Source organism: Delphinapterus leucas, chromosome 3, assembly GCF_059928025.1.
Source record: "Delphinapterus leucas isolate spDelLeu-1000000601 "Yukka" chromosome 3, BTC_Dleu_Yukka2, whole genome shotgun sequence".
Taxonomy (NCBI): domain Eukaryota; kingdom Metazoa; phylum Chordata; class Mammalia; order Artiodactyla; family Monodontidae; genus Delphinapterus; species Delphinapterus leucas.
In genome coordinates, this window is record NC_143131.1 from 162,020,964 (window position 1) to 162,027,076 (window position 6,113).

The 6,113-nt window shown below is 36.5% G+C and overlaps 1 pseudogene; it reads right to left on the minus strand.

The window, feature by feature from the left end:
- Nucleotides 1–750: 750 nt before the first annotated feature.
- On the minus strand, nt 751–5,747 carry LOC111169296 (olfactory receptor 2AK2-like; annotated as a pseudogene).
- Nucleotides 5,748–6,113: the final 366 nt, after the last annotated feature.

A 6,113-nucleotide genomic window follows, 5' to 3' on the forward strand; every position in this document is an offset into this window, starting at 1 on the left:
TCAAGCATCAATTGACAAAAAACCAAACAAACAAAAAGAAGTGTTTGATAATATAATAAAATAGAATGCTATCTAACAATGAAAAGTATAGATTGCAGTTATAGCTAGCTCTATAAATATAGCAAAATAATGCCAAGTTAAAAAACATAAGTTCTAAAAAACATGACCTACAGCACAAGAAATTTTTATAAAGTTCAAAATTCTAATGGTAAAAATTCTATAAACTTCCAAGAATACATATATTTGGTAATATTATAAATATTGCAAGGGAATAATACTCTAGAAAATCAGAATAATGGGGGAGGCATGAGATAGGATAGGTGAAACTCTGAAGAGCTCTAACAATTTTACTGTTGTATTTATTTATTTATTTTGGCTGCATCGGGTCTTGCTTGCAGCAGGTGGGATCTTCATTGAGGCATGCAGGATCTTTTGCTGCAGCATGCGGGCTTTTCATTGTGCTGTGCAGGCTTCTCTCTAGTTGTGGCTTGCAGGTTTCCTCTCTCTAGTTGTGGTGAGTGGGCTCCAGGGAGCGTGGGCTCTGTAGTCGTGGTGCATGGACTCCAGAGTGCATGGGGTCTGTAGTTTGCTGAACGCGGGCTCTCTAGTTGAGGCACATGAGCTCAGTAGTGGTGTGCAGGGGCTTAGCTGCCCCACGGCATGTGGGATCTTGGTTCCCCGACCAGGGATTGAACCCACATACCCTGCATTGGAATATGGATTCTCTACCACTGGACCACCAGGGAAGTCCCCAATTTTACTGTTTTAATTCTTGGGTTGGTGGTGGGCTTATGGGTGCACATTATATTGTAAACAAATAAGCTAACTAAAGAAAATCCAATTTATTGGATTTATTTAATAATCCTAAGATTATTAAAATTGTAATTAAACATATTGACAATGGACACAAAGTTGTTGTCAGTGATTCTCTAACATATTTCACAGAAAATATACTTTAAATTTAGCACCAATTCATTGCATTACCTACACAAAAACTTAGGTGCTAAGAAGCTTCCATATATGCCTAGTTGGAATATTAGATACCAATACCACAATTTAAATGTCTTTTTAAACTTAAATGTATAACTTACCTATGGTCAAACAATTTCATCTCTAGGTATATAATTAAGAGAACTGAGTGCATATGCCCATAAGAAAATATTTGTATAGGAACGGTTATAGCAGCTTTATTCATAATAGCTAAAAATATCCAACTTTCCAATAGAAGCATTAGCCATGTATGTATACAATGGAAAGCTAGTCAGCAATAAAAATGACATCATCACTGAGTCCTTACTGAGGCAAAAATATGGTTGAATTTCATAAGCACTGAGAAAAAAAAGTCAGACACAAGATAAATTCCTCTTTGATTCCATTAATAAGGGCTTCTACTCAACATTGATGGAAGTCATAATAGTGACCACTACAGGGGCAAAGGTGCTAACAGTGAAAGAGCACAAAGAAACTGGACGACGGAAATGTTTCTCCTGTGGTTTTCCTTAAAAGTAACGACATTTGTTTTTTTAACTTCCAGTTGACTAGTCCAAGATCTTAAATCAATTCTGCACTCTTTTAATTGCCCTGCAATTCACATCATATCTGTTCTTAAGCCATAAATTTTGCCTTATACTAATCTCCAGAGATTGGTGATTTCATGCTCCTCCACTGTTACCACCTTGGTCCAAGGCAGTATCTAGTCACAACTGTACTAATGCAATGACTTCCTAATTGACCGTTTCAATTCTCTCTGCAAACACGATAATGGTTGCCAATTATTGGATTAAAAGCCCAAATCCTCACAATGGTCATCCTTATATTTAAAATTCTGGCTCCATTACCTCTACTCATTTTCTACAACCCACCAATGTAATCCTTGATTTTCTTTGAACTGCCAGGCATGCTCTCTCTTCAGGACATTTTCACTTGCTTCTTTCTGTGCCCAGAACATTCTTCACCAGAACTCCATTTGACTTATTAACTCATTTCAATCTTTGACCAAATATCACCCTCATATTTGCCCTTTCATGGACAATTTTATGTAAAATTATAAAACTGTCAGGCTTTTCCTATCCCAATTTCTGGCCCTTTTCATTACAATTATTAGGGTTTTTTGTATATTTTCTCAATTTTTCTCTCTTATTTTATTAATTTTATGTGCCCCCACTCTGGGGACCTTCATGAGATCAGAGATTTCTGTCAGTTCTTTATTTTCTCCCCTATCCCCAGTGCCTATACTAGTGCCACACAGAGTAAAGCAATAAATCAGTTGTTGAGTGAATGCACAAATGAATGCATTATGTATTTTGCTCTATATTGCAGTTTACCTCAGTGTTACAAAGATTATCTTAATGTCATGTGGTTGGATAGATTGGATTTCCTGTGTGTTGCATTTCAGGTGATAAGGAGGACATTACAAAATGTGTTGTGAGATGTGAAGATTGAATTGACAGGGGTGGAATCTATTGCTTCAGAAGACAAACAAGGTTAACAACACTCTTTTTCCAGATTCCAGATTGTAAATCCATCTAGTTCCAATAACAATGTTTAAGTAAATTCTGAAACCCCCCAAAATCAAGACATTTATCAATTTTTATTTTATTTATATTGCTTAGCTTTTATATATTCTAAAACAGTATTCTAAGGACAGGTTTTAATTGTGCTTAATCTCAATCAGTAAGGGGTTCTTAAAGTCACAGTTCCTGTATAAATATGCATGCCTCCAACAATCTCTTCATGACCCCAATAACCCCTTTATTCCTCAGGGTATAAATAAATGCATTCAAAACAAGGTGTGATAATGATGTAAAACTCTGCTGCTCCCTCGTCCTTTTATAAGCCTGCCACAATCAGGTGAGAAGAACAAGTGGAGATAGCTTTTTTCTGTCCTTTTCCTGAACTCATCTGGAATACTACAGTAAGTACACAGGCATAGGAAGCTAGAATGGCCATGAAAGGTAACAACAGTATAATAAGGCCACTCAGGAGAACTGTATATCCATACTGGGAAGTATCCTGAGACACCAATAGCAAGCACCAGGGATGGAACTTCACAGAAAAAGACATTAATGAGTCAAGAGCTACAGAAGGGAAGTTGAAATGCAAACAGCATATGTATTAAAGAGTTGACAGAACAACTGGTCCATGCACATGTGACCACGAACCAACAGATCATCTTGCTCATGAGTAAAGGGTAACGTAAAGGATGACAGATGGCTACATAGCGATCATAAGACATGAAACCAAGAAGAAGGGCTTCAGTTCCACCAAGTGTCAAGAACAAAAATGTTTGAATCTTACAACCTAAAAAAGTAATGGTCTTACTATTGGACAGAAAATTAATTGCCATCTTGGGCATGGTGGTGGAGAAGTACATCATGTCAATGAAAGAGAGCTGAGTAGAAAGTACATTGGACTGTGGAGTCAGATGTATTGATACAATTGGATGGGAAGTATCACTATGATATTTCTCCTTCAGAGTCACTGAAAAGAAGTTTGCAATGACAACAAAATGGCAAGTGTTTATTTGTCCCAATTGGAAAAGACAGAAATATAAAATCTGGATATTTTGCAATTATCTTTTCTTGTAGTGTTCTTACCAAATCTGCTAGTTTTTGGAAGAATTTGAGGAAGTTTGGCTTTAATTCTTACTTAAATGTTTAGTAGAATTCACCCATGAAGACATCTAGTCCTTGGCTTTTATTTGTTGAGATTATTTTGATTATTACTTCAATATCCTTACTTGTTATTGATCTATTCAGATTTTCTATTTCTTCATGATTTCAGTCTTGGAAGATTGCATGTTCCTAGGAATTTACCCTGTTCAGGATATTCTTTTCTGGGTTATCCAATCTGCTTTCAAATAATTGTTCACAGTATTTTCTTATGATCCTTAATATTTCTGTACAATCAGAGTAATATCACTTTTTCCATTAATAATATTATTTATTTGATTTCTTCCTTTTTTATGGTTGTCTAGCTAAAGTTTCTTTCTATTGTGTTCCCTAATCTCCATTTTATTTATTTTTGTTGTGATTCTTTTAAAAATATTTATTTCTGGTAATGTTGGGGTTAGTTTGTTCTTCTTTTCCTATGTCATTAAAATGCAAACAAAGGGTGTTTAATTTCTTTCTTTTCTTAACATCAGTGTTCATCACTATAAACATTCCCCTTAGAACTGCTTTTGCTGTGTCCCATATGTGGTTTTTTTAAATATATTTTTATTTGTCTCAAGAGACTTTTTGATTTCCCACTTGTTCTCTTCTTCCTAGGCCCACTGGTTTTTCAAGAGTGAAATTTTAATTTTCCACATATTTGTAAAATTTCTCATTAATATTCATTCTATTTCCTACCATTGTAATTAAAATAGATATTTGATATGATTTCAATTTTCTTAAATTGGTTCATACTTATTTTGTGACCATATATAAGAGCTATCCTGGAGAATGCTTCATGAGAACTTCAGAAGAATGATTTGTGTTTAGTTGCTGTTGTATGTCAGTACACGTCTGTTAGGTTCATTGGTCTAAAGATCAGTTTAAGTCAGTCATTTCCTCAGTCTGTGTTTATGATCTATTGTTTATTGTTGCAAGTGGGTGTTGCAGTCCTTGACTGTTACTGTACTGTGTATATTTCTCCCTTCAATTCTCTTAATATTTGTTCAACATTAGAACATTAGTGTTCTAATGTTGAATACATACATATTTACTATTGTTTTATATCTTGATGAATTGGCTACCTTTTCATTATATAATGACTTTATTTGACCATTGTGACAGATTTTGTCTTAAAGACTATTTGGTCTGCTATATGTATAGCCAATACTGCTCTATTTTGGTTAATATTTGCATAGAATATCTTTTTCCAACCATTCACTTTTAGCCTAAATATGATCTTAAAGTTAAAGTGTGTCTCTTGTATGCAGCATATAGTTGAGTCTTAGTTTTTTGCCACTCAGAAACTCTATGTGTTTTGATTCTAAAATTTAATGTGTTTAGAGTTAAAGTGATTATTGATAGGCAAGGGAAAACTATTGCCATTATGGTCATTGTTTTTTTTTGTGTATGTTTTTTTTGTTTTGTTTTGTTTTTTTTCGGTATGTGGGCCTCTCACTGTTGTGGCCTCTCCCGTTGCGGAGCACAGGCTCCGGACACGCAGGCTCAGCGGCCATGGCTCACGGGCCCAGCTGCTCTGCGACATGTGGGATCTTCCCGGACTGGGGCACGAACCCGTGTCCCCTGCAACGGCAGGCAGACTCTCAACCACTGCGCCACCAGGGAAGCCCATGGTCATTGTTTTCTAACTGTTTTGTTGTTCTTACATTCCGTTCTTTTTCTTTACTGTCTTCCTTTTGTAATATGTTTATTTTTTGTACTGGTATGCTTTGATTCCTTTCTCTTCATCTTTTGTATATCTACTATAAGATTTTGCTTTGTGGTTACCATGAGGCTTATATAAAGTATCTTATAGTCATAACAGCCTATTTCAATCTAATATAACTTGAACTTCAGTAGCAGACAAAAATTCAACAGTTTTACTCCCCACTTGTGTTTTATTTATGCTACACTTTACATCTTCTTATATTGTCTATACATTATGGACTTTATTTATCTCTAGTTATTTTTAATACTGTTTTGGTCAGGCCAATTACCAAGGTCTGAGGCAAGTGTGGATCTTCTGAGGTCTCTGGATGAATGGGACTCCCTCAGGTCCTTGGTCAGTGGGGCTGTCGCTGGTACGATTATCCTCATGGTACACAGATAAGCCTACAGAAAGCAGGTCTGTTACAAGGTTTGTGGGTAGGTGTGGCTCCCACCAAGTCCCTGGAAGGGTTCCTCTTGGGAAACTGTGCAGTTTTTCAAGAGGTGAGACTGGCTCTCTACCACAATAGAGTAGGGCAGGAACTAAGTCACAGGGCTGCTTCAGTGTCCACAGTGAGGACAGGGCTCTGCAGGCCTGCTTCATTGGGAATGGATGTGTGGCTTTTCTGAGAGCTCTTTGTGGAGAGTGCTGGTGACAGGACCAAGGTTAACAGGGCTGTAGCTGAATCCACAGGGGATTGGGGTTTTTTCTGAGTCCATAATGAGGACCACTGTCAAAGACCTTGACAAGTGGGT